Raw genomic sequence first — 25,352 nt, 5'->3', positions numbered from 1 at the left:
TCCACCGAATCGAAGGCTTTCTCATAGTCCACAAACGCTAAGCAAAGTGGCTGGTTATACTCGTGAGTCTTCTGTATAACCTGCCGCAGCGTATGGATGTGGTCTATGGTACTAAAGCCTTTTCGGAAACCGGCTTGTTCGGGAGGCTGGAAGTCGTCAAACCTATTAGCGAGACGATTCGTAATGACTCTCGAGAACAATTTGTAAACATGGCTTAGCAGCGAGATGGGTCTGTAATTCTTCAGCAAGGTGTTGTCACCTTTTTTGAAGAACAGAACCACCACGCTCCTATGCCACGCCTCAGGCGTCGTGCCCTCGTGAATGACGGAATTGAACAATCGCTGAAGGACTTTAAGTATCGGTTTTCCACCCGCTTTCAGGAGTTCTGCTGTGATTCCGTCCTCACCTGGCGCCTTATTGTTCTTCAGGTGTTTGAGAGCCACACTAATCTCGTATAGGCTGACGTCCGGGATATCTTCGGTATAGTGTCGGGTCAACTTGGCTCTGGGGTCTTTAGCCAAATTGGCAACAGGCTGCTGAGTAGTCGTGTATAGCTGTCCATAGAACTTCTCGACCTCACTTAATAACTCGGGCTTGGAAGAAATTAGATTACCGTGTTCGGTCTTCAAACGCGTCAGCTGCCTCTGTCCAATAGACAGATCTCTGGCGAAAACTTTCGAGCCTCGATTATTTTCAATCGCATTTTTAATACGCTCGGTATTGAAATTTCGCAAGTCGCTGGTTTGCGACTTAGAGATCTGTCTACTGATTTGTCGGTATTTTGACGCATCTGCTGAAGACTGTAATCTCATTTCTTGCCTCTCTTCCATGAGTTTAAGTGTTTGGTCCGAGAACTTTTGCTTCATAGAATTAAATATTTTTTAAATCATCATTATCAACCCATATTCGGCTCACTGTTGAGCTCGAGGCTCCTCTCAGAATGAGAGGGACACGTGATATTTAATTTCTTAAAATGAACACAACTGAAAAGTTGGAGATGCGTGCCAAGGACCGGATTCGAACCCACACCCTCCGGAATCGGAGGTCATATCCACTGGCTATCACGGCTCTATTTTTTAGATACATTAGAAAAAGTAATATTTATTTAAAAATACACAATATAAATAACTTTCTCTGTTTATTTCTTTTTAGTTAGAAATGCAACATGGGTGTATGAAACACTATCCTTAACAACTCATATTTGAGGACGAGTCTCCACTCCGAATGCGAGGGGAGACTGGCCCAATGCGGATTGACAAACTTTACACGTAGAGAATTAGTTTCTTCGCGATATTTTTAAACATCTATATGTATAGGCAAATCAATTACTAGCTCTTGGTCTAGATTGACAATTGCCCCCACACAAGCACACTTGCGACCAACACAAGTGAACACGGCAAGTTCTACCTGACGTTTCGAGCGAGATAGCTCTACGCGAACTTTGTTATGCGAAAGAGGGAAGAAACGTGACAGATGTTCGGAACTCCGAATATGAAAGTATGCGGGTGTTTTTTTTTATATTATTTTTTTTTGAAATTACGAAAGGTAGCTTAGGGTTGGCTTCCTGGCTGGCATAGGTCCGTGGGAATCCGGGAATTTTGTGTGAAAGACAATAATATAATATTTTTGTGTTATCGCTCCGTAACCTGTTTGTTTTTCGCACTTACCGACAAAAGAACAGATGTTTTGCGATTTGTTTTTGTAGAAATTAAATAATGTTTCAACCTTGAAAGCTTTTCATTGTAATGTACATTAACAGTACTTTCTGTAGTTGCTTTTATTTCAAAAGAAGTCATAGCAATTCACGAATGCATCTAAAATACAAATCTGATGACAGTTTAAATATTTCAACATGTTGTATGTCTTGTAATAGGTATGTATTTGGAATCTTTGTTGTGAATCTAACACCGATTGAAAAGACATGTTCCACCGAGAGAGCTGGCACGAAACAGCATTTATTATTTAAATAATCTATTAGTATGTTTTAACACCTTTACAATTTTTTATTATTTTACTTATTGAGGTTTGGAAAAAATTGTTAGGAAATGTTGGTACAAAAATAAAACTTAGGATGTGATATATCGTTCACCTAGAAAAATGTGACGGGGGGGTAGAAAAATACTAACCTACAACATGAATAGGTTTATAAAATGTATATTAAGGTGAGGGAACCCAGGAGCAAAAACTAGTTATTTTTTACAAACTATTATTGCATTTTACGCAGGTTCTTTAAATCAGCCTTCATCAATAAATTAAGCTTATTAAAGGAATACATGTGATAATGAGTGTATTTTCTAAATGTTTCCTCGGAAAAACTTTGTCTTAACTTACTGTTTGTAAATACGTAAAAAAATAAATGCACGCTTAATAAAAAACTGAAAAACATACAGCTATTGCTCCATGCATAGCCCAGGACGGTCGTTAATATCAAAATAAAAAGAACCTAATGTTAACTGTATTTTCTATTATAACCTAAACCCGTTGTTTAGAACTATGTTTCCTAAAACTGTATTAGCAATTATAATAGAATGCCTGCGATTAGATTACCATTTATAACAAAAGACATATCTTTAACTAAACAGGCAAGAGATAAAATCTGATTTGAATAAACCATTATATCCTATGCCTACGTATATGAATTCGGAAACGGAACCGTCCGACTTAGATGCGTGTGCGCATCCAATTTTTGATTTTTTGCCCAGAGGGTGCCAACAATCGCTATACCCGTCCCCTTTCCGCCATAACTTTTACCAATACGTCTGTCTCTGTCGCTCGTCAGGGGTGTTCGGGGGTGTCAAGCGCCAGATGTTTGGAGGATCTTTTTTTTCCTCTTTCGATTCAGTTCTGAACAATGGCGGCTTAAGATTGGAAAGGCATATGGCTTTGGATGCACAGGTATAAAAGGCTTTTATGTTTTGCGAAGCTAAATTTATGTGAGTCCCCCATTTCAGACCGTTAAGGTTACATCAACCTTTAGGTTCCATTTGGTGGGTGATTTTTGAATTTTGAATTGTCATGCACCCTATCAGATGGTGTCTGTTGTGTTCTAAAGAAGTAATCGATACTGTAATGATACGCATAAACTTTATTTGATTTAAAATATGTTTAAAAGGTTCTATATTTTCAAGTTTGTAACAAGTCAAGGAATTAATTTACAATAACGCAACGTAACTTACGCTCGAGACTTCGTCTGCGTAGTAAATGAAAATTTGCTTTTAGTAACCCCTTACGCAAAAAGAGAGGTGTTATACATTCATTGTGTGTATCTGTCTATAAAAAAACGCGTCCTAATCGGTACATCAGTACGCGTTTTTTTAACAGATAGCTGATTTTTAGGAGAAGGTACGATTAAGATCAGATAAGCTTTTTAGCCTTAGGATATTAGTATTTTCCATTATGATGAAAGGAATGTCACACAAAAAATCATCATTCTATTACAAAATTATTGACTCTTTTCAAACTTTTTTTGTTTATAATGTCTGTTTATCGACAAACTGCTGCGTTGGTTTATTAGTTAGCCTAGAGTAGCTTCATCTCGATGAGACGGTTAACTTTTTCAATTACGAAAATTCTTGATTCCTGAGTTACCAGGAAATAAAAATTTCTGAGCGTTAAAACGAAATAAGGTACCACGGAATTTGTAGGACATTGTGGTTGTTAAGTTGTATAAATATTAATTAAGCAACAGTAAACAGTTTTTTTACTGTTGATTTGTACATAGTAAATGAAGCTACTCACGAAAAATTAAGTTGGTAGTAGGAATCGGTTGTAAAAAATGTTCTACGGATCCCGGACTATAAAGTCATATCTATACTTATAATAAATCTGTAGAGAGGTCAATTCTATACATGAAATATATTTCCAAAATAACTATCAGGGGTGATTAGTGAACGATACTGAAGCCAAAAATGCAATCAGTAAATTTTTTGTCTGTTTGTCTCTCTGTATGTTCGTTATAGAAACAAGAACTACTCGACGGATTTTAACGAGATGTGGTAAAGTTATTCTTCACACTCCTGGACAGGTCTAGTATAACCTGTCCAGGAGTGTGAAGAATAACTTTACCACATACTTTTCATAACGCTGCCATCAATAGGAGCAGAGCAGTGAAGGGAAATGTTGAGAAAACGGGAGAAGTTACTCTATTTTAACAGCGATACTACTGTAAGGGATTGAATAAAGGTCTAAGGGCGGACGAAGTCGCCGTCCGCTAGTTTTATAATATAGTAAACGGTGATGAGTTAAGAAGCAAACTTGAAATTTAAGCTATGAAATTACCAAACCGCGTCCTAGTCTGACAACAAATAATAATTTATCCAAACATGTATTAAAATAAAACATCTCTTTTCTCAGGTAAGTGGCAGTGGATCAACTAGTAGTTGTGGCGTAGGATCGACTAGCAAGGTACTAATTAAGTGCAGTTTAATTATTGTCGTGCCGGGACCGGACATCGGGGATGCTGCGGCGCAAAGTGTGCACATCCGGTCACTCTTGTGAACGTTGCGGTACGTCTATGCTATTTATGGTGCCCTGGTATTTCTGAACCTATTGATCTTCTACATTTTGCTGTAAATTTTATGATTGCAATTGTGTTAATATCGGAAAATATAGATAATATGAAAATTTTCGAAACCGATTGGTACTAATCATGTACTGTTTAATTATTGTCCTGCCGAGACCGGATATCGGGGATGCTGTGGCGCAGTGTGCACATAACATCCGGTCACTAGCGAATGATGCGACACGTCTTTGCTATTTATGATGGCCTGGTATTTTTAAACTTGAGCGCTTATTGATCTTTGAAACCGATGGGTATCGAATTCGTATACTGGCCCAAGTATGGGCCCAGCTTTGGGCCCATACTTGGACCCAGTGACAAAATATTTATTAATGACCATACAGTTGTATATGTTATATTCAATGCAAGTCGGACAAAATTATATGAACGTAGCGAACCATGGTGGTAGGGTGTGCTAAGCCATCTTACAGATTTCGGTGCGTCCGATAACATATATGGCCCCTGAAAATTTTATGACCTATGGCACAGTTTGTAGTATTGTGGTTCTCACCAGAGAGGTCCTGGGTTCAATACCTACTTTGGATCAGTTTATTTTATTTTTTTCTAAATTGACTCAGGTCTGTTCTAGGTGATTGGCAGCGGCAAATATATCGTAGTGCTGCCCACTATAGTACTGCTAAGCGATTTAGCGTTCCGGTACGTTACGATGAAACCGTCGGGGACAAGGGTATTAAACGTACCTACCTCGTCCATGTTAAACCTGCTTCCATCTTAGACTGCATCATCACATATAACATATGAGATCGTGACTTGAAAAAAAAAAATTACTAACTTGACTTGAAAACAAAAATTGCTACAAGATTACTTATACAACAACTTATCTCCTGTAACTTGGCCCTCCCCGATGTCGTTCCTGCGGGCGATAAAGGCGGTTTGATTCCCGCGCCGGAAATAGCCCGCACAGGTCAAGCACCGGCGAAAATTACCATTCGCACTCCTTGGGGATTCACACACTGTTCCACACTGCTCTTTCCTGTCTCTTCTTCCATTTTCTATTATAGGACTAAGGACTGCGAGGTTCGTAAGACTTTAAGGGCCTCTCTTATCTAAACTAAAATTATAAAGAGACGTTACGATTTTACTCAAAAACTAGGTACTCGATTGAATTAAAAAAATCTTCGTAATCAACATTGGTTAATTCGATCCCGAAATTAACCCCTCCAACCTCAGAAACATACAAACTTTACCTCTTTATAATATTACTATAGAATATATCTATATACCATAAAACACATTAATTGTTCTCTCGTTTGAAGTTGATTTTTTTATTTAAGGCGTTACAGTGACATCACGAACTTTTAATAATAAAACTTTGCCACAATCCGTGATAGCTGGGACACCCCTGTAGAAAAGAGACCAGAGAGATATTTTCGTTTATGCCGCTTTGGTGTCTTTTAAAAAAAAACAAATTTCATTAAGTAAGCTTAGTTTACGAGCTCTTTTAAAACGTCAAATTTGGCTAATTATGAAGAATTTCCACCAATTCGGAAATCAGGTTCTGCTTAGAAGAGCCGGTAAGAAACTCAACAGTTGCTCTTCTATAAAGTCACGCATGGTTATAATTTACAATAGTTAATTTTTACTTCCTGTGCGAAGGTGGAAGCTGATCCAATGGCCTCTAAGTGTCTTTATCATTTAGAAATTCATCAATGTAATTTTTTTTTATTTTGTCCATTGTCAGGTCCTTAACCGTTTTAGGGATCCTAAGAGCACACCTAACCCTATAAAAGATTTTTTTTTTTGAGACTCTTTCATGGCGCGCATCCTAGCCCTATAGAAGTTGTTTACTTGACTATGTTATATGTCAATGCAGTCAGGTAACGAGGAACAAGTTTAATCACCGACACTGGTAGTTGTCGCAATCGTACAAATAGGTTTATTTCATCACTCACGCCCGCCCGATAACAGATATATTATATCGTGTACAAATATTGGAGCTTGTAGCGCGTGTCCAGGTGACCTGACAATATTATCATGTTTACAGGAATACACGTATCATTGATAAATACACCTAAAAGTTACAAAATTTACTTACTTCGATATATTTTACTGCATACCATTGTAATTTGAGTAGGCATCTTCTGCATTCATCATCATCATCTTCATCATAAACAACCGATGGACGTCCTTGCATGGACTTCGAAAAACCAAGATCTTGAGTGAGCACATCCAGCTTTTCCTTGCAACCCAGTCGGTGACCTCGGTTCACCTAGTCGAGGGTCGACCAACACTGCGCTTTCCGGTGCAGAGTCGCCATTCCAGCACCTTGAGACCCCAACGTCCATTGGCTTTTCAAACTATGTGCCCAGCTCATTGCCACTTCAGCTTCGCGATCGCGACTCCCTGAGTTTTATCGGTTCCTCTGCGGATTTACACATTTCTGATTCGATCACTAAAAGACATTCCATGCATAGCTTACTCCATCGCCCGCTGAGCTTAGGAACCCGTAGTTATTTTCTAGATTAGCGTGCTACAATTTTGACGCAATTCTTATCCATTAATTAGACGGTTACGTCTTCACACACTACTCAATTCCAAAATGCATAACTTTTCAGTCATCATCTCCTGACTGATCAATATTCTACAAGATTTATTCCTTCCTCAACTATTTCCTATAGCACTGCCAGACATTACTGAGATACACACAATTCACAGGTTCCCACAATTCACAGGTTCCCTTTACACGATCAATATCCCTTGAATGGTAGTAGTTAACTGAGTAGTTTGGTTTCTAGCTCTTGATACGCATTGCACAGATCTGAAATGCTTTTCTGCTTCCGTTTTTTCCCTACAAGTCAAGAGTGAATTACATTTATGCAAACGCGTTCCATCATAGGCTGCATAATCGCTTAATATCTGGCATGACCTGAGCCCTAGACTAAATAATCCTTTTCCCTTCCAATTAGTCGGAATAGACTTGTGTTAGAAGTGGGTATGACAACTTAGCGGGCGGGGATTGAACCACTATTTATCGGTGATGATTCCAGCCGTTATACCGCGAAGCTATTCCGGAATTTAAATTAAACTGGAAAAAATGTTAATAATATTGATATTTAAAGATGAAGTTGTCTACAATAAAACAACTTTGGGGCCCTAGAAATACTTAACACACGAAATAGTTTCCATCTGCCGATGTATTTGTGTCCGAAATAAGTTAATGTATTCGCCGCGTAACTTGATACGGCACATCGCGCCGTCCGCATACGAATGTTCTGATTAGCGGCCTAGGTATCGGCTGTACTATCAGTTCTCGATATTTCGATAACTCAATATCTCATTATCATCAGTATAATTAACCTCTCATGAGTAACTGGTAACAGGCGTTCTGTCTCATGAAAAGAAAGTATACTGAGATGCTCTGGGTAAGGTTGTTTCAGAACTTCGTAGTCAGACTCATGAAGTTCACGTTAGAATGAAAATGCGAGGCAGGGCAGGACAGTAAAGACAAGGAGGGTATTCCCGTCTTATGATGCAAGATGATGCTTGGCATGCAGAATTCAGATGATTGCTTGACAGATAGGCAGTCTGCTATAGGAGATCTAATAACCGTGTGTGGTGTTTCTTCTTAACTGTAATTGCTAGTTACAATCTGTTATTTTCCTCTAAACTGCTGCTAGGTTCTTCTCGTCAGAATTGGTACAGTCACAATTAAAGAGCAGACTTGACTTGGACCTATTATAATAAACGAATTTGAATTTGGGTTCTAATTGTAAAATGACTTACCAAAACCTAGCGGGTTAGAAATCTGCCTCTGGATCTTTTGCCTTCGTCTTGGCCCTGCACTACCAACCGCTCAATTGAATCCTGATTTATGGAGATCTGGCCAAAGAACTTTGAAATCCTAAAAAGCACAGTCGACGAAAGTCCTTCTTTAATCTTTAGTTCGTTGAGAATGGAACTGTTGGTTCTGAATGCCGAAATCTATCTAATCAATGGTAGCCAAAATTCCCTCGTCGCTTGTACCGACTCGTGTCGAACTCGATTCACATAAACAACGATCGGGCCGTGTAGTTGATGCCGCGCGACGTATGCAAATTTTCGGCCAGGTGGCTGCGACTTTGTCCGACCCCGCGGTGCTGTTGACCAACCGGTCGCGGGCTAGGTACCAGCCGAGGAACTAAATGTGGACGATTGTGTCATACGAGACTAATTGGACAAAGATACGTTTAGGACCGGGGCTGACATGCGATGCCCTGAGACAGAATCTACCTAGAAAACGTTTAATCGGGAACTTCGTAGAAGGGAAGTCGACGAAGACTATGCTGCACTTCTCCATTAAAATACCCTCGCAAGCCTTAATGTATATTGGGAGATTTCGTGATTTCTTAAGAACGCACCAGTGGCTTTACTATGACTTCTGTACGCCTAATATGCGATCAAGCAACGTATCTCGTAAAGACAAATAGACAAAAGTCAACCAATTGCGGCTCAACCAGAAATAACACTTTCATTCCGAAGGGACGAAATTTGTGGACCTGGGACTGCCGTTGCTCGAAAATTTGTCAATTTCTCTTCACGGAATATGTCATTGATGGTATGCTAGGCGTGCTGAGCTCATTCATGGATAAGAAACATTTGCGGCAGTCTAGGGTGTTTGCATTTAATCGACAACCCGGAAAATCGGAAGGTTATCTTCCGATGCTGCTTGGCAACAGAAATTAACAAAGCGACATTAAAATTGTAATGTTCAGTTACTAATAAAATACTTTTATATCCATCTGGGTAGTGGGTTCGAATACCACCTATTCGCCAGTATAACGACCTCCATCCAACGATCATAGGGCAGGTACCTACTGTCACGTAGGTACGTGTAGTTTCGGAACGGACAAGTTTTTGTACGCGCGTTGTTTATGGTAATATGGGCGCGCGCCCGGGAATCGAAGCGCGGTACCTCGCGGCAGGTGCGCGGAGAGCCAGTTCTCGGCCATGCGGTCCATGAGGCGAGTGACAGCGGTTTAGACAACGCAATAAAATTTTGATAAATGAAATAATATAATATGAAATAATTTATTTTTAATAAACTAAATGATCCGTGAAGAAAATTGGCATATTGATGTATGGTTATAGTATCAGTATAGGAAATCCGCATTGGGCCAGCGTGATGTACTATTGGCCTAACCCCTTTCATTCTGAGAGGAGACTCGAGTTCAGCAGTGAGCCGAATATGGGTTGATAATGACAATATGAGAAAATGGTTGGACGACATTGGGGAGTAACCACAATAGAAACGCGTTGTGGATAGCTTTTCGCATACTGACTGCCAAACTTAGCTTTGGATAGCACCAATTAATGACGATGATGATGTCAGTGGCGTGCAAAAAGTTTTTAGGTAGGGTAGGCACTATACAATGGAAAATTCTTCTCCAACTTACAGATTCGTAATGAACACTCAGGGTAGGCAGTGAATTTTTGCATCAAGCGATTTAGCGTTCTGGTACGATGTCGTGTAGAAACCGAAAGGTGTGTGGATGTTCATCCTCCTCCTAACAAGTTAGCCCGCTTCAATCTTAGATTGCATTATCACTTACCATCAGGTGTGATTATAGTCAAGGGCTAACTTGTAAAGAATAATAACCTCCTCCTTTTTTTGAAATCGGTTAAAAAGATATATGGAATGCACACCACTTAAGTTAGTATATCGTCGGTCTAGATGTGATACCTCGTAACTAACAATTTACTCAGTTTGGATGTACAGCTATCACATATAGACCGACGATATGGTCGTGTTCTCGCGAACGAAGTCACGGGCGTCTGCGATCACTAGGTACTTAGGTACATATTTACAAGTGTGCTGCTCACCTGAATCCCAAACAAAAGGGGTCCAACTCAAAAAAGGCCCACTTTTTTACGACCCGTCGAGGCGCGTGCGCACTTATTAATTTCGTGCAATTACATACCCGGGCCCCTCGCTCCGAGGGACTCGGCGCAGGACTCGGGGCCTTTCAAAAGTCCCCCCCTCTATGCTTTAGCCTTTTTTTCACGCTCCCGGTCGTTCAACTTGTCATTTTGATGGGATGGAAATCATTATTGAGAGGATCAGCCGGGCGTATTCACTAACTTTGGCGTATAATAGTGAATACATACACATAATATAATTAACATCAAATCAATAACATGATATTTTCGTAAAGCCTATTGTTAACGAAAATCACAAAATCAACTGGGCAATATACTTACTCAATGATATCCACGAAGTGTTGTCACCGGATGACGTTTTTAACTCATAATCTCTTCTTGTAATACGTGTACACTGAAAGTCTTGAAACTTAGCAATCATACATTTTTCTCTAGACATACGCTACGGCTTCCATTTGTATCTAGTTAGTAATTTGAATCAGTTAGCATTAAACAAATAGTGAATACTTAATCATGTAACTTAATTACTAACAATAGCTAGTTGGTTTTAGTTCTAGTCCACTAAAGTTTTTTTTTTTTTAAGAAATTTTGCCTTATTTTTTATAATATGACCAATATTCCCATTCCCCTCCAACTAGTCGGGAAAGGCTGTGCTAGGAGTGGGTAACACAATAGACCAACGGGGAGGATTGAACCACCACCCCTCGGTGATGAGTCCAACCGCTCTTACCGTTGAGCTATTGAGGCTTAAGTTACATAAAGTTACTGAAAAACTAATTCACGTGTAAGAATTACTAACAAAAGCTTGTTGTTTCTTTTTATACTTTACTAAAATTACTCAGTGAATAGGGCTGCAGAGCTGCGTAGTTGTTTGTAGGATGTGTGAGGGGTGAGGTAGTGGGTCAGGGGGAGGGTGGTCAAGTGTTTGGCTCTGAAGCGAGGGGTTCCGCGGGATTAAGTTACTGTTGATTACGATCGTAATGTTTGGGTGACTGTGTAAATTGGTTATGATTTTAGTTGGGTTCGGATATCAATGTTTGATTCCATATCGTTGATTTTATCTTGGTGAATGATGGAAACAGTTGCGTGCACAGAGTTTATGAGTAAAGTAAGCTTTAAGCAGGGAAATAATAGAAAAACTCAAAAATTGTACATATTTAGATTTTAAAGGTAGGCATATTTTGTAATAAACCTTTATAGCATTAGACACCTCTATTAGAAAAATCTAAATATTTCTCCATTCTGCTATGACTCCAAAAATCCTGTGAAGCAACTGGTGCTTTCAAAGTTGTATTCTGCGGTATTTCAGTTACTTTATAAATTAAATAAATTGTCTTAAATAAATAATAAAAAATAATCCTTTTAGCACTAAATTTAACAAAGTACAAAGAGTTCAATGCAAGTTTTATCCTATAAAATAAATGTAACGGAATAATTCAATTTTAAACTCTATTTATTGTGCGTTAGAGTAAAGCCTCGCTTGCTGATATTTTGTATGCATGTTTTCCCGTATCAAATAGACGATTACCCTCAAAAATGAACTTTATTTATATATTATTTAAGTGCATTTTTGATAGTACACGTTTTGTTAATCCGTCGTATGAAGTCCTTTTGTCCGTTTGTACATTTTAATATGAATAACCTTCGGCTCTGCTGGTTATGTGGTTATGTGTTATTTGACAAAGGTTTTATAGTGCGATTAAAAGTTTTTTAACCAACTTCGGAATGAGGGGTCATCAGCCAAAGATTTAATTAAGTAGTTGGGGTTATTACGATTGAACAAAATAATTGATTTAAAAAATATATTAGCGATGTGCCTTGCAGTGGACTCTTAATTAAATGAATATTATTTAAACCTCAATGGTAAAACCTCAATAGCTCAACGACAACAACGACTCATCACTGAGGGGTGGTGCTTCGAACCCCGCCCCGGACTCATCCTCCTCGTACCGGACCTCGTACCGGACCGGTCGTGCTTCTATTCGCACCCACTGGAATGTGGTCGTACCCTAATACAGTCTTCTCCGACTATTGGTCATATACATATATATACCTTATACCTATCTTTTATATATATATATATAAAAGATAGGTATAAGCTAAGTATTCGATGTAAAAAAATTTTAGGGGGATACTTTTAATTTTTCCTGTAATGGACTCTCATTTAATAGGACTTTATAGGTAGAGCACAAGTAATAGTGAGATCATTAAAAAAAAACCCTTTTAGCTAGAAATGGTCAAAGTGAGTGCCCCCGGTGACAAATAGCCGGTCATCGTCTCTACAAATAGCATTCCAGCGAGGGGTAGATAAGCCCCCCTCGGCACCCTCCCCGAGTGCACACCTGCGCAAATCCACGTACTGGAACCGGTCAAGTGCGCAAGAGTTTAACGCGCCTATATGGGTAGAGACGTGCGTGGAGTTTTTGACCATTAGGGTGTATCGAAGTAAACTATATAGGTACAGTTCGCGTCAAATAATTTTCTTCCTTTGAAGTTTGGATTTTGAATCAATGCAGTCTATGATTTTTTTTTTCTCTCCTTATTTGGTCTACCAACAGACATAGAAATAATACAATCATTAAACATAAATGCAAGGAGCAGAAAGATTAAATGCAAATCTATTTATAGGTAAACACCGCATGCAAATGTCTAAATCTAAAGTGAAAGAAAACTGAATTATGAAGGTTATTTTAATAATTACTAAGTGTTGGGGAAGGATCAATTGTGATTTTAATTGTATAACCACCCACCCACCGAATTCAGGCCACGACAGCCAATTTCATTTTCAGCGTAGCCTTGCGTATTAGAGTTCACAAATGTTTGCGCAAACATTGGTGCACTTTTTGTTTCCTCATTCCGATGGGTCGGCTCACCTACATCACTGGAGAGAGATCAGGCGCAGGATCTAAAGCTTTATGTGCTTTACATTATCGTCGCCTAATAGAAGCTTTAAGCGAGGCGGTACTGTCAGTCCGGAGTAACTCAGTCATGACAAGCTCATGATAAACTCTGTTCCTACGTGCTTGACATCCAGGCGTCCCGCACCATTCGTTTTGCTTAACGTTTCTTATTCAAATCCCCCGGTGACGCCGCTGAGGTCCCATAAGGAGCCTACAGCACTTACAGAATCAGAAAAAAAAAATCTTATTCAAACGGCGACCTTCCGGCGTCTTTGTTTTTGCCACCACCACACAATGTAAGCATATTTGGCAAGAATAAATAGGCCTTTTTTGGCAATAGCCTCCCACCCTAAAGCCTAAACAAAGTTATAACTAAGGTAGGCATATTGCCTACACATAGGAAAATACACGCTCGTAATGAGCCCTTAGGGAATAGGCAGTGCGTTTCTGCATCTATGTTGTGCACTCAACTGGCTACAACTAATCATTGCCTTCCATCAGACATGGTTGTAGTCTAGCATGCCTATTATTGAAGATTATTTGTTGAAAATCACAAGATCAGCTCAAAACAGTGCGTCCAACAAGTTGGATAGAACGCAAAATGAACACGAAAGCTAGGATAACCTACGAAGGTTATATCAAAAAGCTACTTACCGTGCAACGAACTTGCGAGTGTAAACACGAGGAAAACCATCGAAGCCACCTGCGTAAATCTACGCTGTACGTACTCGTACCTACCACACTACCTGGTGCCCGCCGCCCGGGCCCGGCGTGGTAATAATACCGCCGCACGCGCCGCCCCGACAGATGTTCCGCTTCGGCCAACCTCGGCTGGCGTCGGGCACGCTTCGGGTCGCGCTCGCGAAAGATCGGTAACTTTTAAGGCGTTCTTTTTTTGAATTGCGACCTTTTCTTTTGGGTCTCTGTTATTTTGAAGAAATCCTTAAACTTCAATTGTAATTGTAATATCTACTGTGACTAGGCTGACTACTGATCGATGACAATGATTTCGTGGGCTTTTATGTTGTGAGCATTGTTTATTGGCTGTATAGTCCTCAACGATTTTCAGATTCGTTTTAAAAATTTATATGGTAGGCTACAGTCCTTACCAAGTTATGCTCCTTCAGTGTCATATTTAGGTATAATATTACTTATTGTAATTATTGAAAACATTTCCATATATCGATAGTGGTCTGTACAGTCACTTCAAATCGACTATTGATGAAATTTCCAAGTGAAACGTCTTTAGGATCGTTGAGATTTCAAATTCGATGAAACAAAAAAATGTATCGACAAGTAGTGAGTTTTTTTCTCGATCAGGTCGAGAAGGTGTGTAATCCCGAGGTTTACCCTACTTGCCCGGGAAAAGCTCGGGGTGCCAAGGCATGATGCCTTTCCCGGACATATTCTTCCATCATCTTTTTTTTTTCTTTTTTTTTAATATTTGCCATATATTTAAAATATGACCAATATTCCCATTCCCCTCTAACTAGTCGGGAAATACTGTACATATATTAGGAGTGGGTACGACAAATACACCAACGAGGCGGGGATCGAACCACCATCCTTCGGTGATGAGCCCGACCGCTCTTACCTCTGAGCTATTGAGGCTCTAAATCTATCTTTGCCTATGGGTCAATCCTGGCTGTCTTGTCCAGTAGATTGCCGAGCGCTGTTGTGTCATTATTATCTAACGCTAGTGCGGTGTCAGATTTAGTGTTTTGGCTTATTTTTAGCTATTTTGTTTAAATGATCAAAATCTCACATCTAGTTCAAGATTTTGTAAACCATCGTCAGACAGCGTCTGTTAGCTAATTAAAAAATCTTTTAGGGTAAGTTACATAATAGTAGGGGAGCCGAAGAGGACATTTTTGCAGTTACTCGAGCGCGTTTCAAAAATACTCAACCAGCACGTCAGATTAAGATGAGGTAGGTGAGTTGATAGCTAAAAGGTGTGCATTTTGAAAATCTGACGATTTGAGCGTAACGTAATGGAATGGGAGGTGTTCTAAAGTTATTTATTTTGAGTGAATCGCTCATGTTTCTGATGGTTTCAGTAAGCCGATGTAATAAAAATTGTCTTTAAAGTCTGTAGTTTTTTCCCCACCACTAAAAGCGAAAAAATTATATAACCTTTTATTAATTCTATTATTTAATCTATGAAATCTAGTCGATTTTAATTACGCTTTAGGAACTGCAAATTTAGCATTCCGGGCTCCTCTACTATAAGAAAGTCACTGTGGTAAAGACGACGGCTACAGTATATAGTGATCTAATATTCGCCCCCAATATACCCTGCTACATGATTCAGTTCCCCAATAACCCACAAAACGCGATGCATACCAAACAACGTGGGCCGAATAATTGCTCCCTGCATTATTTACACGTCCATCTTCGTATCACGTGGAATAGATATTGGATTTTATTTGTAAGAAACTGCTATGTATAATGGCGTTCACAAGGTTTTAAACATAAAAAAGTGGTTAATTCTTATTTAACATGAGCTTTTTTATGAATCTCCAAGAATTTTGCGTTTATCGAATACACGGCCACTGTACCTTACTATAATCTGATTTTTGGATAAAGTTTTGAAAAAATTAATAGTGTCATTTTAAAAGAAGAGCAGCAGAACCCAAAAAAAACATCTATAACAAAAATTACTGTATGAAATGTGTTGTTAAGTTCGAATCTAGAGAACGGCTGACTCGATTTGGCTAATTCTTTTTCGAATATTCCTTGATGTACGACGATGGTTTTTATGGAGTTTTTTTAAGGGGTAGGGTAGCTTTATGGTACTGGTAGGGTGGGAATAGGGAAGAAGTACACTAAGTCAAAACAAAGCTTGACCGAGTCCGTTAGTTATTATTAATTTTCTGTACAGATTTTCATATTATTTCCACGGTTCATATTATATATACGGTCGAATTGAGAAACCTCCTCCTTTTTTTGAAGTCGGTTAAAAATAGCCCTGCTTTCTAGCAGGCTGGTACTAGATTCAATTCCCGACTCAAATTGATTTGGCGGGTGATGTGTGATGATGTTAAATTCTTTAACAACCATTATAAGATTTCATAAAACAAAGAGAAGCTCAATATTTCAGCCTGATCCAGGACTCGAACCTAGGACCTCATTGAATCAACGCGACAATAATTACTGATGTAGGTAGTTAGTTTAAACAAGCAAAAAGGTTTTATTTATTATTTAATGTGTAATTACTAATTACAAATATGTATTAATATCGTTTAGCTAGTTTTGGCAAGATTAACAGGAAGTTATTGAGTTTTATAACATACTAGCGGACGCCCGCGACTTCGTCCGCGTAAATTTCGATGTCAACTTTACTACTACCCCTACCCTACCACTAATCCAACCCTACCCAACCCCTACATCTACCCTACCCTACCCTACCCCTACCCCACCCTACCCCTACTCTACCCCAAACCTACTCCTACCCTACCCCTACCTTACCTACACCCTACCCTCATCCTACCCCTACCCTCCCCGTACCCTATCCCTTTCCTACCCCTATCCCACCCGTACCCCTATCTCACGCCTATCCTACCCCTACCCCACCACTTCCCTATCCTACCCGTACCTCTACCCTACCACTACCCTAGCTCTGCCCCTACCCTACCCCTACACTACCCCTACGCTTCCCTACCAGTACCCTACCCTACCCTGTAACTTCTCTATCTTACTCCTACCCTTAGCAAAATCGGTCCAGGCCTTCGAGAATGGTGGTATGACCAAGAGAAATAGAGACTTCTATGCTAATAATATAAAGAGGTAAAGTTCGTGTGGTTGTAGGAGGTAATTTCTGAATCTACTGGACCGATTTGGAAAATTGTTTTACCAATAGAAAGCTACGTTATTTGCGAGTGTCATAGGCTATTTTTGATCCACATATTCACACGGGAACAGGAGCTACGTAAATGCAAGCGCCGGGCGTCATATAGCGGAATTTCTGCGTCTTTTAGAAATTTTGTATTATCTCCGAAACTATTTAAGTAATTAACATACTGTAAAGGGCAAATCGTATCTCCATAATATCCTTGTGATTATTAAATAATTTATTTTAATAAGGATTAAAGTTTAGTTGTATAAATAATGACGTAAACCTAAGTATATAAAATTAATAATTTTTAAAACACAAAAGGTACTATATCTGCTAATATATAGAAGATAAATATATAGTGTCGCGGACTTTTTTGTAGAACTTTTAAAGATACATAAAGTCTCTATACATTAATTTAAATTTTACACAATAGTTAAGGCAGCGCATGCGAATAAGTCTGTTTAAGAGGATTTTCAGTCCGACCTGTATGACAAAAACTGTGATAACTCGGCTAATATATATGATACCAATATAAAATATAGCCTATAGCACTCCCCGATAATGTAGCATTCTACTGATGAAAGAATTTTTAAAATCGGACCAGTAGTTCCGATGATTACCCCATTTAAAAAATGTGACAAACTTACTAACTTACAAACTTTACCTCTTTATAATATTAGTATAGACGAGTAATGTAGAATTGAATACCAGTGTAGATATTCAAGGAAAGACCTATATTGTAGAGCCAGTATCTCCCGAATAAGCCTCCAAACACACTGTGTGTCCTATGTGTGTGTGTGTGTGGAACAGTTTTAAAAAGAAAAGTTGTCTGACTTTTCCAAATAGCATTGAATGAATTTCCAAACCTCCCTCACTATCGCTCTCAACTGCCCTTGAAAATTATTTGAAAACATTCGTTTCGCATCAACTAGCGATTTTAATCTCTATTCCATGGTGTATAAAGTTGAAAACTCCTTGGAATGTACAAACGTAGGGCGCCTGAATTGTAAGGCGTTTACTCCACTCCCTGTGTATGTCCGTTCTAGTCACACTTGTGTGTTTTCTCGCTCTCACACAAGGGGGGAATCGGCAACGCCGCGTTTGCGTTTGATAAAGTAAATTGTCAAGATCTTTGGGATTATAGTAAGTTACTAGAAATTAGTAAGTCAGTTACTACATCATCATAGAGTGAGACTATTTATCATAGAGGGAAAACTTTTGCGTATTGTTTTCATATAAATGAGGTTGGACCATTAAACCGTTTTTTGTAAAAAATGTATGGGGCTTATCTGGGAAAGAGTTCGTAGTATATCGCGTCCCAAGGTGCTAGAATGGCGAATCCACATCGAAATAGCGCACTGTCTGTCGACTTCCCATCAGGTGGACTGCGGAGAGAGAGTTTCGCGTCTGATTTACCAATTTTTGCATCAAAATACTAGTGTTCTCCGAGTTATAAATCATTAATTTCAACCTATTTTAACGGCTCACTAAACAACCTATTAAAATAAACATCAAAACAATTGAGAAATGTCATCTACTTACTGTATGATATCCACCAGTAGGCACCGGATGACATTTGTTAAATAGAATCTCAATTTCGTATTTCGAATTAGCTGCTGCTGCCTCCCTTCCATGTAGTGGGAGGGATATGGAACTCAGGCCCACAAACTACTCCAATGCGGGTTGGCTGGGCAACTTATAAATACGTAATTATGTATCTTACCATACCTTATCAGTCGATAGACGTCCACTGCTGGACTTAAACGTCTTGCATGACAACTTTCTCGAGCAACCCGCTTGATATCCTCGGTTCACCTAGTGGGAGGTCGACCAACACTACGCTTTCCGGTGCTCGCCACTCCAGCACATTGGGACCTCAACTTCCATCGACTCTTCGAACTATGTGGCCTGCCCATTGCCACTTCAGCTTTGCGACTCGCTGAGCTTTGTCAGTGACTTTGGTTCGTCTGCGGTTCTCCTCATTCCTGATACGATCACGCATAGAAACTCCAAGCATAGCTCGCCCCATCGTCCGCTGAGTGACTTTGAGCCTTCTAATAAGGCCCATAGTCAGTGACCACGTCTCGGATCCGTAGGTCATCACTGGCAACACGCACTGTTCGTTCGTTCGAACAGTGCGTGTTGCCAGTCACGTCTTCTTCTTCTTCTTCTGCCAAGAAGAAGATGCCAATCACGTATAGCTCTTCTAAAATCCGGGACTGTCTGACCTTGTATATGTGCCTTTGAGCTTTTGGTTTTCCGGAGTAAAGAGCGTGAATCCGCAGGTCGCTGCTAGTACGCAGTATTAATATCTCGTGTGACAAGCCATTGTCCAAGATATTATTATTCATTCCAAGATTGGATGTTATCCAACGCGGAATGTCGCGGGGTACACGCGCCCGTGTTATGCAACGCGCCCCTAGCCCGGGAGACGGTGGGCTATAAATTCTATAAAAAAAGCATGAATGGAAACGTCCTAAAAAAGGAAATAAATGAATTAATTTGCTATTTTCCGCCAAAAGACGACGAATCCAAGCGATCCAGATTCGACAAAAATTCATTGAAGTATGTTTCACTCCGAAACCGTATATCATGGTGTTGACTTTACAATTTTCAATTGGACCTGCAGTATTACAGAAGTTAAATTTCAATATTGAAAACATTAGATTTTAACGTTTTTTTTTAATTTGTTACTTTTGGTCGTATTTTTTGTCTTCCTACCCCCATAATTACTCGTATAGGTATCCGGAAAGTTATATGTAGTTAAAATTATGGAATTTTTTAGTTTAGTAAGTACTCTCTGGTAGTACATCTCGGCCTTGGCCAAAACATATTGCCCAGTTATTAATAGTTATGAAGAGGATAGTAACCGCCGAGCATATTTCTAATATGACAGAGTTGACCCTTTATCAAATTGCTGAAATCGCTAGCTCTTGGCCTAGTCTGTCCTACCCTCACTCCGCATGTCATAGGCAGTCGTCTTATATAATAACTAGATATTTTTTTAACATTTACTAGAACAGTAGCTATCTAAAATAGAGTACAGGTAGCTAAAATGGAGAAAGATGCCGAACAAATAAATATTTTTTTTAATTCATTTAACGTGAAAAGTGAATAATGGATTTAGTTTTGCTATTATCCGCGAAAACCCGACGAATTCTAGCGACAACTTACTCCACTTGCAAACCGGAGCGTCCTTAGAAAACATTAACTGTACAACGTAGAGTAGTGAATGCGATGTTTTTGCGTAGTGAATCGTGAACGTTTCTATCGGATCTAGATTACATTGTCGCTTTGATTCGTCAGGTTTCGTGTATAATAGTAAATTAAATCAAATATATCACTTTAGAATGTTCTAGACATTTTGTATATCATATAGGTTGTGGGTTTATTTCCTGTCTAAAGCGTCCTCGGTATGGTGGCTAATTCCGTACTCAATGTGTAAAATAGGATCCGATTAGGTACTAAGACACCGCTGTCCGTCCGTCTGTCACCAGGTTGGATCTCATGAACCGTGATAGATAATGACATTTTGACAGATGATTTTTTCTAAATAACAGAATAAAATTAATATTTAAGGAGGCGTCAATACAACCAACGTGATTTTTTGATAATGGAACGGAACCCTTCGTGCTGGAGTACGACTCGCTCATAGGCGGCGGTTTTATTAATTAGGCTCTTGGAATTAAAACTACATCTCGTGCGGATTTACTTGACACCTGGCTCTAATGACGTTTGTACTATGTTTGTATGAATGCCTTTTTTTTTTATTTTTATTCTTTACAAATTAGCCCTCGACTACAATCTCGCCTGATGGTAAGTGATGATGCAGTCTAAGATGGAAGCGGGCTAATTTGTTAGGAGGAGGATGAAAATCCATACCCTTTTGGTTTCTACACGACGTCGTACCGGAACGCTAAATTGCTTGGCGGTACGTCTTTGTCGGTAGGGTGGTAACTAACCGCGGCCGAAGCCTCCCACTAGTCGAAAAAATCGTTTGGTACCCAGGTGTCACTTTGATGCGCACGGGTTATAGATAATAGTGATGTAAAAATGGTTCCATGAACCGTGACAAAACTACGTGACTCGTGCACTTGTGCACTGTTTAGGGCGAGTCAAGGATGCGAGATATATTAGGCGGTGTTGCGAAATCAGCGCCGTGACATGGGCATCGCGAGCTGATAGCTTTGTTAATTAGTTCAAATCATTTTATATTTATGAGCTATCGTCAGGGGCTTCTATTACCTTTACACATCATCATTGTCAGCCCATTTTAACAGAGCCAGGCTTCCCTTATAAGAAAGGGGATATCTATCTTAGTCCCACTACACTGCTCTTTAGTGGACATCCATCATCATCATCATAAACAGAATATGGACGTCCACTGCTGGACATGGGCTCATGGACTTGACATGGCTCCCTGCAACCCGCTTGATGTCCTCGATCTACCTTGTGGGGGTTGACCTACACTGCGCTTCCCGGTGCGGGGTCGCCATTCCAGCACCTTGGGACCCCAACGTCCATCTGCTCTTCGAACTATGTGGCCTGCGCATTGCAACTTCAGCTTTACGACTAGCTGAGCTATGTCAGTGACATTGGTTCGTCTGCGGATCTGTTAATTTCTGATTTGATCACATTTAGAAACTCTAAGTATAACTCGCTTTATCGCCCGCTGAGTGACTTTGAGCCTTCTAATAAGGCCCATAGTTAGCGACCAAGTCTAAACATCCATCAGCTAATAAGTTTGTACTATATTAAGATATAATAGTAAAGCGCATACCTGAAGTACTTAAGTTTCTGTTGGTTTTTTATTAATTTGTTATCATATTAAAAAAAATATAGAAAATATTATTTTTATAGATAATTAAAAACATGCGATGATCTGACGTGTTCGCGTGGAATTCCCGATTAGCCGGCAAATGACCGATATCTACCTGTCGATTATATCTGTAATCGATGATATTTTATATCATAGATATGTTACGTGCCTAAGGAAAACACCGCTAAAAGTAATCCTAATTTAGTTACTCCACTGAGCGCAAACATGCACAATATGTGTGTTTAATACAGGTTTTACAGTTCCTGAACACAACCTCGATATTGTATAAAATACCTATTTAGGTTTTATTTGTTTAAATAACTATGCGACTCAATGTAATTAAGACAATTAACTGTATTGTGCGCCTCAGTTTTTACGCCCTAGTAACATATCTCTGTTATAATAAAATCTTTGTATTGTAATTATATCGTCTTGCTATCTGTGCCCCGCGGTTTCTCCCACTGTAATAACGTACATTTTTCATGATACACGGATTCACCTTCAAATTTTAAACTACTTACTAGCGGACCACCATATGTATTCATCTGCGTAGTTGCCGTTCCGGTAGGGATACGTACGGGGATAAATATAGCCTGTATTACTCGCTGATAATGTAGATTTCCCATTGATGGATTTTAAAATCTAGCATCTAGGCAAGCGCGCTTCATCTTACACCTCATCTTAAATGATGAAATAAAAATTTAAATAAATTAGAAAATTCTACTTCTTTGTATGAGTTTAGAATTCATATGATAGACTTAACAGCAGATTTAAATCCTAACTTGTAAGTTTCTAAGTTAATTTAATGGTTTAACATAAAGTTAGTTCACGAAGAATAGTGCTTATATTGAAATATGGCTAGTATTCACTGAAAGTACATCAAAATTCATAACATTACATTTAACTATCTCATTAAATACTTCCAAGTCACTTACCCTGCTAGCTATTTATCATTCTTACAAAAAGCGCTCTGAAAAAAAAGAAAGAAACTTTGATAGCTAATGGCTGTATAGAATATCTCCCGGAGTCCCTAAGCTCGCTGAAAATTAAAAAAAAAGTTGTTCAGAAACTTTAACCTCATTACTGTTGCGTTCGCTACGTGAAGTGCGGCAACGTCGCGACGCAGTTGCCACTGTTACGAAAGCTTTGCTTCCCTATTTTTAGGGAAATTTTGTTGAAGGATATTTTTAAGGGTTCTGTACCCAAAAACTACCTATCTACTATTTATATGTATAAAAATTAATTGCTGTTCGTTAGTCTCGCTAAAACTCAAGAACGGCTGAACGGATTTATCTTATCTTGGTCTTGAAATGTTCGTGGAGGTATAGGGAAGATTTAAAAGGTGAGAAAAATTAGAATAATTGCCGGGAAAGCCATAAAAACAACCCTTTTCTATTTCCTATACCAATGTTTAACGGTCAATTATAGATCTTGAGGGTAGGGGTAGTGTAGAGGTAGGGTAAGGGTAGGGTAGAGGTAGGAGTAGGGTAGGGTAGGGATAGGGAAGAATTGCCCATAAGTCAAAGCGGAGCTTGAACGGGTTCGCTAGTAAACATTTTTGTCAATTTTCCTGATTGGCATATTTATTTTGTTTTGTTTCTTTCCCGCTCCTTCAATCTTTGTGGTGCCGCGCTGCTTATGATTACTAAATCTATTATGCATCGTCCGTAAAATATGGCCAGTGGTATGCACAATATTTTTAACTAGGGTAGGCATTGTACATAGAAATTGTACGAAATGGAAAATCCGTATTCCAATGTAGATTCGTTAGAAGTCCTCGGGGTAAGCATTTTTGATTCGATGAATTACACGCCACTGGGTCCTGCATGTTTCAAGATTCACACCTCATAGAAACAGATAAAAAGGTAATTTTATTTCATCAAGTTCAAGAAATCGTCACACCCCATGCGTACCCCATAGGTGAGACAAAAATGGGTCAAAACACAACCCGCCGCTGGCAACACATCGCAGCACAAAGTGAGCGGCAGTCGTGAGTCGGCCATGGCTGGCCAGTAGCGTACGACGCTCCGCATAGCGCGCTCTCAGTACTGATACGCGGAAGAAAAGTTTTTTTTTTTTTAATTTACCAGTGTGGTGTTAAGTGTTGTGTGTTTATATTAAACAGGCATTGTCTCGCTGTGTTCACGTTGCTAGTTTCTGTTCACGGTGAATGGAAAAAGGGAAAAAATAAAGGAAAAGTGTGTAAAGCGACGCTTTTTCTTCTTGAAGTAATATAGTACTGCGACAGTGTAGTGGCGTACAAAAGAAACTTCGAACTTAAAGTTTTGATGGTACGGTAACTTTTTTTTTTTGGTACAGTGCTTATACAGTCTTTTTAAGAGTTATTTAATAACTTACAGATGTTATCTGGAACTTTGACTTGATGGTATGCAATGAAAGTTTTTAAAATATCATCAAAAAATATTTTCCATGCAAAATGTGTGAGAAAACTATTTATTTTTCTTGAAATTTTCCACTGTTTTAATAATATACTCTTCTGGGTAGAGACTAATCTATCATATTAAACATCATGAAAATTGGATCAGACTTTTTTCAGTGTAGATTTAAACGGTGAAACTAATCCGACGTTTTATAATTGAAAATAATTTCTTCTGCACACAATATGACTGAAAATACTTAAATACAATACTTGTTTTTTTTTAAATATTACAATTTTACTTTCTTCTTTCTTTTTCGGAATCGCATTTTTGTACGCTATTTGTAGCACGCGTTCCGCGGTTCCTCCCGCGTAGTTCTCGTTCGTGTGAGTATTCACGATAAAATATAGTCAATGACACTTACAAATAACGTGGCTTTCTTTTGTAAAACAATTATTAAAACGGATTAATTAGATGCTGAGAGTACCTCCTACCACCTCACAAATTGTATCTGTTTGTATTATTAGTAATATTTTAATAATAAATAAATTAAAATTAAAATTCATATTATTCAAGTAGGCTTAGTTTACATTTACAAGCTTAGTTTTTGAAACGTCAAAGTTGATTATTTTTGTAAAGACCACAGGTTTGGTATAATTTTACCAAAACCATTTCAGTACATCCAATATCCATCCATCCAGATATACTCATATTAGGTACTACAAACCCTGACAAACTTTACCTCTTTTATAATATTAGTTAGATTAAAATATTCAGCACTGAAGGAATAGAACACGACATTCTTTGGAAGTATATTTTATTCAGTTCACAAACTTTGTTATTCTTTGTTCAGTGTTTCCAACTTTTGGAAGCGATTGCATTTTTCCAGATATAGCTAGTGAGGTCATTTTTATGAATGTTTTATGACTTCTAGGATAAGCTTAGGTAATATTTTTATCGTGGTTAGGTACATGTTTTAATAATC

General features: G+C 38.8%; 1 protein-coding gene across 12 annotated transcripts in view; it reads left to right on the top strand.

Moving 5' to 3' along the window:
* Window positions 1-25,352, top strand: part of LOC112053170 (protein daughterless) — a 117,132-nt gene that overhangs the window by 43,331 nt on the left and 48,449 nt on the right. For 8 of the 12 annotated variants that reach the window (XM_052886847.1, XM_052886848.1, XM_052886845.1 and 5 more), the window contains exon 1: window positions 23,973-24,280. The exons of 2 other annotated variants lie outside the window; for them this stretch is intronic. The gene's annotated coding sequence lies outside the window, so the exon portion shown is untranslated. Of the gene's footprint in view, window positions 1-23,971; window positions 24,281-25,352 lie in introns of those variants that run through there. 2 more of the 12 variants (XM_052886844.1, XM_052886842.1) reach the window with 1 other exon arrangement.

This window comes from Bicyclus anynana, chromosome 18, assembly GCF_947172395.1.
Source record: "Bicyclus anynana chromosome 18, ilBicAnyn1.1, whole genome shotgun sequence".
Lineage (NCBI taxonomy): Eukaryota > Metazoa > Arthropoda > Insecta > Lepidoptera > Nymphalidae > Bicyclus > Bicyclus anynana.
The sequence above is the reverse complement of the archived record's forward strand: the minus strand, read 5'-3'. Positions and strand labels throughout refer to the sequence as shown.